Here is an 11,385-nt window from a genome sequence, read left to right on the forward strand (position 1 = left end):
CAGCCCGACTGTGCCTCCAGCAACGAGCCGCGTGCGACCGAGTCGACTGCCGCCGGAGGTGATCAAGCCGAGACTAGCCAGCCGGCTGCCCCGACGCCTGATGCTGGCGCCTCCTCCGACCCTCTGAATCCGTCTGCTGCCTCCTAAGCTGCCGCTGTATCTTTTATTTTATCTGCTTCAGTAGTCTTCGAAGAATGTAACACCCTCGATGCGACTATAGCTCCCACGTGTCGAGGCACGACTTAGAGACATAATCGCATTGAAGGCATATGTCGCAAGTTAGGCAATCTTCACAACATCCCATGTAATATGAATAATAAAGGGGAGAACATAGTTGGCTTACACTCGCCACGTCAATCAAGAACTTAAATAACATTACATCATTCAAACACTCATGGCCCGACTACGGCGCCAAAATGAAAGAGAACCCAACATGCAACACGGTCCCAATCATCCCCAACTGGGCACCACTACTGATCATCGGGAAAGGAAACATAATAACCCTGAGAGTCCTCGTCAAACTCCCACTTGAGCTCGTACTCGTCACCTGGAGCGGAATCACCTAGACCTGCATCTGGATTTATAGTATATGTGAGCCATAGGGACTCAGCAATCTCGCACCCTCGCTATCAAGACTATTTAAGCTTATAGGAAGAGTAAGGTAAATATGAGTGGGGCTGCAGCAAGTGACTAGCAAGTATGGTGGCTAACTTATTCGCAAAAGAGAGCGAGAAGAGGAGGCAAAGCGCGAGCGTGAACACTAGAGGAACAACCTGCGCAAACATTACTCCAACACCGTGTCCACTTCCCGGACTCCGCCGAGAAGAGGCCATCACGGTAACACACTCAGTTGATTCATTTTAATTAATTAAGGTTCAAGTTATCTACAACCGGATATTAACAAATTCCCATCTGCCCATAACCGCGGGCACGACATTCGAAAGTTCAATCCCTGTAGGGGAGTCCCAACTTAGCCCATGACAAGTTCTCACGGTCAACGAAGGAATAGACCTCCACCTGAGACACACCGATCAGACTCGGCATCCCGGTACAACAAGACATTTCGACAGGTTAAAACAAGACCAGCAACACCGCCCGAATGTGCCGACAAATCCCGATAGGAGCTGCACATATCTCTTTCTCAGGGCACACCCAGATAGGTCAAGCTACGAGTAAAACCAACCCTCAAGTTTCCCCGAGGTGGCCCCGCAGGCTGCCCGGTTCGGACCAACACTCAGAGGGAGCACTGGACCGGGGGAGGGGTGTTAAAATAAGATGACCCTTGGGCTCCGGTAACCCAAGGGAAAAAGAGGCTAGGTGGCGAATGGTAAAACCAAGGTTGGGCATTGCTGGAAAAGCTTTAAACAAGGCGAACTATCAAGGGGTTCCCATTATAACCCAACCGCGTAAGGAACGCACAGTCCGGGAACATAACACCGATATGACGGAAACTAGGGCGGCAAGAGTGGAACAAAACACTAGGCGAGAGGCCGAGCCTTCCACCCTTTACCAAGTATATAGATGCATTAAGATAACATGGCAATATAATGATATCCCAACAAGTAAATAAAAGATGTTCCAACAAGGAACGACCTCCAATCTTCACCTGCAACTAGCAACGCTATAAGAGGGGCTGAGCAAAGCGGTAACATAGCCAATCAACGGTTTGCTAGGACAATGGTGGGTTAGAGGTTTGACATGGCAATTTGGGAGGCTGACAAGCAAAAGGTAGGCATCGTAGCATTGGCATAGCAAAAGAGCGAGCAAACTAGCATAGCAAAGATAGTAGTGATTTCGAGGGAATGATCATCTTGCCTGCACAGTTGTCAGAGTTGACTGGATCCTCACAAGCAAACTCAACGGGCTCCTCGGTAGTGAACTCGTCTCCCAGCTCTACCCAAACAAGACAAACAAGCAACAAGGATACAATCAACCACGTGCAAACTCAACCAACACGATGCAAAGATGATATGCTATGCGGGACGCGATGCGGGATGCAAAATGCAAGATATGACAGGAAATACATGAATCTGGCCTCAACTTGGAAAACCAAGTGTGCCACTGGAAAGATGGGATGAAATCGCTTGAAAATGATATAAAGATCATCGGAATCGGAGTTACGGTTTGGAAATGGCAAGCGTTTTAAGAATGACACCGGTCTGCAATTTACAGCAAGTAGGCATCTAAATACAATGAAATGAACATGCTATAGCCACCAAACATGACAACAAAATACATGGCATGGATGCACACAAGATGCTTAACAAAAGACTAGCACTGAGCCACGGCCAAATCATCCATTAAGAGGTTCAAACAAGCATGGCAAAAACGCAAATGCAAAACAGATTTCAGACTTAGTGATATTAACACTTGTCTAAAATTTCAGATCGTGAAGCCCTCTTCGGAGCAGCAAAATAACATGATACATGACCTGATTATGACAAGTAAGAACATGGCATGGAGATACTCAACAAGCTTAACAAAAGACCCAAAGTGACCTGGGGCCAAAAGGGTTCACGAAATATACTAACGGGCACACGAACATAGCTAAAACACAATCAGTTTTCAGACTTAGTGAAAACTGGGACATGCTGAAATATAACTCACGAAGGCACGTAAACAAGCTCGATGCACTAACCACGGTGCAAGTCATGGAAAGACAAGCATACATCCATTAAGAAGGCACGAAATGCTAGCTAGGCATGTCAAGAACAATGGCATTGCACGCACGGATCAACTACAATAACATCGGCAAAATCGCAAACAAGTTGACGATCTGCCCAGATTCACAACGAAGTAAAAGTAGAGCTCGATTGAATCAAGCTAGGTTGCTCCATAATTGCAAGTAAAGACATGGATGGATAGAGCATAACAAGATTAACAAAACTCCTTTACTGATCATCCTCAAACAAGGCACGGATCACTAGGAAACAAGCTGAACATATGGCATCATGAACAAAATAATCCCAGACTTAGTGAAAACTACTAAGTCTCTGAAAACAGATTTACCGGGTGGCTCACTTTGCAAGCTTGCACAAGTCACCACGCAGATCACAAAAACGCATGGGTTGCACCTCTGGAAATAAGACAAAATCCTTAACAAAACATATGAAGGACTCTTAGGCATATCATGCACACAAAAATCATGGCAAAAATGACAAAAGTCTAACATGAACTAGCAGATCTGACAATTAACTCACGAAGCCTCCTTCTAACGGCATTTCGGGAAACAAGATGAGCTCAAATGAAAATTATGCAATGGAATGAAATGATGTACTCTACGAGATGAACATTTTGATATGCTATATGCCCAAATCGGAGCTACGGATGCAAAGTTACGGAGACGCGAACATGAGCATATGGATCAAGAATTCTGGGACTTAGTGAAAAATATACCCCGCGGGAAACTGGACGGGGTGATGCGGGACGAGGAGATCCGGGCGGCGTGGGGATGTTTGGATGGTGGAACTGGTGGATCTGGTCCACCCGACCAGATCGGCTCCGGCCGGAGCTCCGGCGAGGCGAGGCGAGGTCTCCGGCGAGCGGCGTCGGCGGCGGCTCGACGGCGCGGGCCGGGCCGGCGTGAGGCGGCGGCGGGGGCGGCGCGGCGGCTAGTGGCGGCGGCGGCGGCGCGTGGCGGCGGCGGCAGCTGGCGGCAAGGCGGCGGAGCCGGCGACGCGCTCGAGCGGCGTGGGCGAGCTGGTGGAGGCGGGCGGCGGCGTGGGCCTCGGGGGCCGGCCACGGGCCTCCCGGGCCTGGCGGCGGGGATGTGGGTGCACGCACACGTGGCGGGCGGCAATTGGACGTGTCCGGCTGGGGCGGACGTGTCCGGCCGGCGCGCGGAGGATTTTTCTAGGGTTTTGGACGAGGAGATCCGGGATTTCGGAGGAGGGGCTATTTATAGGCATAGAGGGAGCTAGGAGAGTCCAAATGAGGTGCTGTTTTCGGCCACGCGATCGTGATCGAACGCTCTAGAGCATGGAGCAGAGTTTGGTGGGTTTTGGGCCAAATTGAAGGGGTGTTGGGCTGAAACACACACGAGGCCTTTTCGGTCCCTCGGTCAACCGTTGGAGTATCAAACGAAATCCAAATGGTACGAAACTTGACAGGCGGTCTACCGGTAGTAAACCAAGGCTGCTTGGCATGTCTCGGTCCAATCCGGAAATGTTTAATCCCCACACACGAAAGAAAATTAGAAATGACCACCGGAGGAGAATGAAGCGCCAGAATGCAAAACGGACAACGGGGAAAATGCTCGAATGCATGAGACAAACACGTATGCAAATGCAATGCACATGATGACAAGATATGAGATGCATGACAAACGCAACAACACACGGATACAAAGACCCGAACCCGAGAAATAAATATAACTTAACGCCGGAAACGGCAAGAGTTGGAGTACAAATTGGGAAAATTACATCCGGGGTGTTACAAAGAACTTGTTAATTCACACAATTCTACCCGCGGGGTGTATTTTGAACCTCTACTCGACAATTCGGCCACGGGCCTATGTTATGTAGATATATATATCTATCTTTTCTTGCTCATTGTTCTTTTGGCTTTTTTCCTTTGCCACTTTCTCTTAGTTGCCTGCCTTGCCAATCGGAAAGCCGCTCTGCGGACTGTTGCTGGATCAAGTGCTAGGCTACTTTGGGAAAGCAAGTACTTAGCCGATTTCAAGATTTTTTTTGAGCAAGTTGGATAGGAAGCGGCAGTTCGACTATCCGAGAGTCGGTTTGCGAGAAAGGCTAGAAGCCGTCTTCAGCTATGTTTTATGCTTTGAGTCCTTAGCCATTTTCATGCGAATGCCCATTCTACCTTACTGCTGCCCACCGTACAATCGCTCTGCGAGCTGCGGCTTCTGACAGGAGATGGTTTGGGCGTTTACACACTACTTCTCCGACTGTAGGAAGCATTTCATAGTGCAAGGCGGCAAGTCCCCAGGCCGATTTATCGAGCCCGGTGCCAAACGGCATAAAAAGGAGTAACATACTTGTAGTCATAATTTTTATCATACAGACAAAAGAGGGCAGTCCCCGAGTGCCTCGGGGGGCCTGAAGTCTTGGTACTTTAATACAAAAGGTAGCGTGGTACATACTGCATCAGCTGTAAAATCTTTGGAGGAGATTTGCATTCCATGGCCGCTCTGTCTCCTTGCCGGAGTCGTCCCTCTTGCGTGCTCGGGGCTTCTGAGCGTCGATCAGGTAGTAGGAATCGTTGCCCAGTACTTTGCTGATGATGAAAGGGCCTTCCCAAGGCGCCGACAGCTTGTGCTGGCCGGCTGTTCACTGGATCAGCCGGAGCACAAGGTCGCCTTCTCGGAAAGATCTTGGCCTGACCTTCCTGTTGTGGTATCGGCGCAGGCTCTGCTGGTAGATGCTGCACCGGCTGAGCGCCAACATCCGGCCCTCTTCCAGCAGATCGACGCCGTCTTGTCGTGCTTCTTCTGCTTCCTCCTCGGTGTACATGGTGACTCGTGGAGAGTCGAACTCTATGTCCGTTGGGATGACGGCTTCGGCACCGTAGACGAGGAAGAAGGGCGTGAAGCCGGTTGACTTGTTTGGAGTCGTGCGCAGTCTCCAGAGGACGGCTGGCAGCTCGTCGAGCCAACAACCAACCGAGCGCTCCAGAGGCTCGATCAACCAAGGCTTGATGCTGGACAGGATGAGGCCGTTTGCTCGCTCTACTTGGTCGTTTGACCGCGGGTGGGCGACGGACGCTAGGTCCAATCGGATGCCCTGTGTTGCGCAGAGACGGGCCAAGGCGCCTTTGGCAAAATTTGTGCCATTGTCGATGATGATGTTGTGTGGTATGCCGTACCGAATTGTGATATCGGTGATGAATGTCACGGCAGTCGGACCGTTCAGTTTCTTAATTGGCTTCGCTTCTATCCACTTGGTGAACTTGTCCACTACGACAAGTAGGTGAGTTAAACCACCTCGTGCTGTCTTGAATGGTCCCACCATGTCTAGACCCCAAACTGCGAGAGGCCAGGCAATGGGGATGGTCTTGAGCGCAGAAGCCGGCTGGTGCGGCTTGGAGCTGAACTTTTGCCATCCTTTGCATTTTTGGACCAACTCCTTGGCCTCTTCCCAGGCAGTCGGCCAGAAGAAACCTGTCGAAAGGCTTTGGCAACGAGTGCTCTTGAAGCCGCATGGTGGCCGCATTCGCCTTGATGGATGTCTTTGAGAATCGCCTGGCCTTGCTCTGGCTCTACGCAGCGCTGGTAGACACCAATGACGCTGCGCCTGACCAGCTCTCTGTTGACTATGGTATAGGCTGCCGCCCGGCGTTGTACTTGCCAAGATGAGGTCTCATCAGTTGGTAGCTCTTTGTTCACCAGGAATTTGAGGATGGGCTGGGCCCATGAGGGTGCTGCTATTTTTTCGACTACTAGAACTGTGACTTGGACGAGGGTGGCTGGGCTGGGAGGCGGCGGGTTGGAGTCAACAGCTGCTTGCTGGGTTGATGAAGTTCCCGGGCCGACTGGCGCGGTCCTTGGGCCGAGTTCTGGAATCTTTGAGTCCGCCACCGCAGTCCCCGGGCCGGGTTCCACAGTCCCTAGGCTAGCCTCGACTGTGGCGGCTCCGGAGTCATCTGCCGAGATCCTCGTGCCGCCTGCCGGGGCTTTGGAGTCAGCTTCGATGTCTTCGGGAGGAGCCGGTACGAAGATGGAGTCTGATTCTGGTGAAGGCTTGACGGACGGCTTGAGAAGGCGTTGAAGGGCGACACCAGATGGTATTGCTTGGCGGGTAGAGCCGATTCGTGCTAATGCATCTGCTTGGTCGTTGTCATTCCTTGGCACATGAATGAACTCGCATCCTTCGAAATACCCGCTGAGTTGCTGCATGAGGAAACAGTAGCTCGCCATGTTTGCATCTTTTGCGTCCCAGTCACCGGATGATTGCTGGACCACTAAGTCCGAGTCACCATAACACAAGATCCGACGGATGCCAAGCTCTTTGGCAAGCCGGAGCCCGTGAATGAGCGCCTCGTACTCGGTGACGTTATTGGAGGCGGAAAAGTGGATTTGCAGCACATACTTGAGCTTGTCGCCTTTGGGAGAGGTGAGGACGACGCCGGCTCCCAAGCCAGTGCGCATCTTGGAGCCGTCGAAATGCATCCGCCAATGGGTGGAATCAGGTGCTGGAGGCAGGTACTGGGTCTCGGCCCAGTCGACGAGGAAGTCGGCCAGTGCTTGTGATTTGATAGCGGTGCGGGGCTGGTAGTAGATGGTGTAAGGAGCCAACTCTATGGCCCACTTGGCCACTCGACCAGAAGCATCTCGGCTACCGATGATCTCGGCAAGTGGGGCCGTGCAGACCACCGTGATTGGATGCTCTTGAAAGTAAGGCTTCAATTTCTTGGCAGCAAAGTGTACGCCATAGCACATCTTTTGGTAGTGGGGGTAGTTCTGCTTGGAGGTCGACAGTACCTCGCTCAGGTAATATACTGGTCTCTGGACAGGCAGCGCCTTGCCTTCCTCCTTGCGCTCCACTACAATGATTGTGCTGACTACCCGGCTGGTGGCGGCGATGTACAGGAGCATAGGTTCCTTGGGAGTCGGAGCCGCCAGGACAGGCGGAGTAGTCAACATCTTCTTCAACTGGTGAAAAGCTTCGTCTGCCTTATGGTTCCACTCGAAAAAAGTGGTCTTCTTCATGAGTTGGTATAAGGGGAGAGCTTTCTCGCCCAGCCGACTGATGAACCGGCTGATGGACGCTAAGCAGCCGGTGAACTTCTGCACATCCAGCAGTCGGCTGGGTACCTCCATTCTCTTGATGGCCTTGATTTTTACTGGGTTGCATTCTATGCCGCGTTTAGAGACCAGGAAACCTAGCAGCTAGCCGGCTGGTACTCCGAAGACACTTCTCGGGGTTGAGCTTGATCTGGAACCGGCGCAGGTTCTCAAAAGTCTCCTTGAGGTCTTCCAGCAGTGTTCCACGCTTTTCCGTTTTCACCACTACGTCGTCCATGTAGACGTGGGCGTTCCTGCTGAGCTGCTTGAGGAGACACTTCTGCATGCAACGCTGAAAGGTGGCGCCAGCATTCCTCAAGCCGAACGTCATGGTGAGGTAGCAGAATGCTCCAAACGGCGTGATGAAGGCGGTCTTCAATCTGTCAGCTGGGTTCAGCTTGATCTGGTGATATCCTGAGTATGCATCCAAGAAACACAACAGCTCGCATCCGGCTGTGGAGTCTATCACCTGATTGATTCTTGGTAGAGCAATGGGTCCTTGGGGCAGGCCTTGTTGAGGCTCGTGTAGTCAATACACATTCGCCACTGCTTGTTCTTCTTTAGTACCAGGACCAGATTTGCCAGCCACTCCGGAAAGAAAACTTCCATAATGAAGCCGGCTGCTAGGAGTCGGGCTATCTCTTCTCTGACAACTCTTCTCTTCTCTTCTGATAAGCGGCGCAGGGGCTGCCTGACCGGCTTTGCATCAGATCGGACATGTAACTTGTGCTCGGCGAAATCCGTCGGTACACCTGGCATGTCTTTGGGGGACCATGTGAAGATGTCCCGATTCTCACGGAGGAAATCGACGAGCTTGCCTTCCTATTTTCTGTCGAGGTTTGCACCTACGATGGCGTACCTCTCTGGGTGCTTCGGATCCAAGGGTATCTTCTTTGTCTCTTTGGCCGGCTTGAACGAACCCTTAGCCTTCGACTCTTTTGGGCTGGGCGATACCTCAGGCTGCTTGCCGGCCATCGCCACAAATCGCTCAAGGAGCCGCTTCTCAGCCGCGATTACCAAGGACTCGGCCAGCCGACTGCTCTCAGCTGCGCAAGCAGACGACTTCTGGTAGTCGCCTGCCACAGTCAGAATTCCCCTAGAACTGGGCATCTTCATCTTGAGGTAAGCGTAGTGGGGGACCGCCATGAACTTGGCCAAGGCGGGTCGGCCAAGTAGCGCATGGTATGGGCTCTCAAGGTCCACCACCTCAAACCAAACAGACTCTCTTCGGAAGTGATCTTTGTCCCCAAAGAGGACGTCCATCAGGATCTTGCCGATCGGTGAGCAGGAAAACCCAGGTACAATGCCATGGAACACTGTCCGGCTGCTCTGAAGCTGTCTTTGCTTGATTCCTAACTTCTCCATGGTATCCTTGTACAGGATATTGATGCTGCTGCCCCCGTCTATCTGAACTCGCAAGAAATGCGTGGCCCGTTTGTCCGTAGCAAAGGTGGCTTCCAGGACCAAGGCGTAGGAGCCCGGACTCGGCATCACTTCTGGGTGGTCAGCCCTGCTCCAGCTGATGGGCTTCTCAGACTAGTGCATGAACTCTGGCGTCTCTGAGGCTACTGCGTTCACCTCTTGTCGCTGCAGCTGCCTGCTGTGTCGATCATCAGCCATACTGGTGAACACCACGTAGGCTCCGTGTTCTTCAGGGTATTCATCTTGTACTGCGCTGACTGGCCTGGCTGCCGGCTGCTGGGGCGGAGGCGGAGGCGGCTGCCCAGCAGGCGGGGCTGGCAGGAGGCTGTCTCCCTTGGCGATCCTGGTGAGCCAGTGGCACTTCCGGGTGGTGTGGTTCGACGGCTTTGCGCCGTTGTGGAACTTGCAAGGTCCATCCAAGGTCTGCTCATAGGAGAAGGCCGGCAACCAGTCTCGCTTGCCGCCTTTCTGTCGCTTGGGCGGAGGCTGCTCTTCTGGTTGCTGGGCTTCAACTGTCGCGACCTGCCGGCTGTTGGAAGCCGGCTGCGGGGCCTTGCGCTTGTTGTCGCCCTGCTGTTGTCACCGGCCGACGTCTGCCGCCGGAGTTCTTGGAGCTTGAGGAGCCACTTTGCCACTTGTGCTGATTTGAATTTCCGCCTTCATGGAGGAGTCAGCCGTGGCGTACTTGTCCGCTATGATTAGCAGCTCATCGAGGGTTTCTGGCTCATCGCAGACGAGCTTGTGCTTGAGGAGGGTGCCTTCTTGGCACCCGGCTGTGAAGTACTCGATGGCCTGCACCTCGTGCATGCCCTCGCAGGAGTTCCGAAGCTCAGCCCAACGCGTGAGGTAGTCGCGAGTCGACTCGTCAGGACCTTGCACGCACAAGGAGAGCTGACGAGGCTTGGGAGGATGCTTGTACGTGCTGGTGAAGTTGCGGACGAACACTTCGGTGGAGTCGACCCAGCTATTGATGCTGCGGGGCTTTAGGCTGTTCAGCCATGTCCGGGCCGTGCCATGGAGCATGAGCGGAACGTACTTTATGGCGACACGCTTGTTGCCGTTTGCTATGCTGACAGCCGTGGAGTAGTCGACTAGCTAGTCTTCCGGCTTCACGGAGCCGGTATACTTGGGCGTGTCTCTTGGGAGCGTGAACCCTCTGGGAAAGGGCTCGTCCCGAATGCGGGGCCCGAAATAAGGCGGACCCAGCTCGTCTTCTTCTTCCAGCGCCAGGGACCGGTGAAGTCGGTCGATCCGGTGGCGGGCGTCATTCTCTCCAACTCCCTCTCGGCGGCCAAGGCGGTCAGCGAGAGTCGGATGGTCAACAGGCGGCGGGGAGACTCGCCTCTCCTAACGGGGAGGGGGAGGCGGACAGTCGTCCCATCGTTCCACTGCTCTCGGGCGGCCATCTCGATCGCGCTCTATGGTAATGCGAGTCCGACTTTGGCTGACAGCCGGCTCCTTGTCTTTTCTTCCTCGGGCGCCGCCAGTTGGCGTCCGAGAGGTCGTGCCTTGATCTCGGTGCGGGTCGTCATTCGGCCGCTGCGGCGCCTCCTTGCGGCAGCCGGCCTCGTTCTGCGTGGCGGCCGCGTCGAGGAGCCGCTGGACTCGCTCCATCATGAGGCGGCGTTCTTCGCCCTTGAAATTGTCCAGCTCATCCGCCGCTGCCTGGGCGGCTCGGATGTTCTCCGCTGGTGTAGCGTACACGGGGCGGCTAGCCCCAAACAGGCTGGTGATGGCTACGCCGCGCTGCTGGACCGCGCTAAGGCGGCTGGGCCCTGCCGGGGCCGGCGAGCTGCCAACGGCGCGATCCATCTCCCGCTGGTAAGCTTCTGACAAGCGTCTCATGCTGGCCAGCTTCTTCGCGCCTTCAACGAGCTGAAGGCGGCGCGCTTCTAACATCTCTGCGTCAGCATCTTCCGAAATGGGCGCAGTTAGGTCTTGCAGCGCCGCGCCGAGTGAGTCGGGCGCTCCTCCGCCAGGGAACTCGTCATGACTAATGACTATCACCTTAGTGACGGTGCTTCCGTCGCTCTCTGCGTGGGGGAGAGGTTCGTCGTAGACCACCACGTTGGTGGGGAACGCGTCGAGCGACGCGGTGTCGGAGTCGACCAGCATCGGGTCGGTGGAGCCTACGGACTCCAAGTCTACGGCAGGCCCGCCGGAAACGTGGAGTTGATCGAGGAGGCCCACGAGGAGGTTCTCGGGGCCGCCCGTGCCTGCGT

The sequence above is a fragment of the Triticum aestivum genome, chromosome 2A (assembly GCF_018294505.1).
Source record: "Triticum aestivum cultivar Chinese Spring chromosome 2A, IWGSC CS RefSeq v2.1, whole genome shotgun sequence".
NCBI lineage: Eukaryota > Viridiplantae > Streptophyta > Magnoliopsida > Poales > Poaceae > Triticum > Triticum aestivum.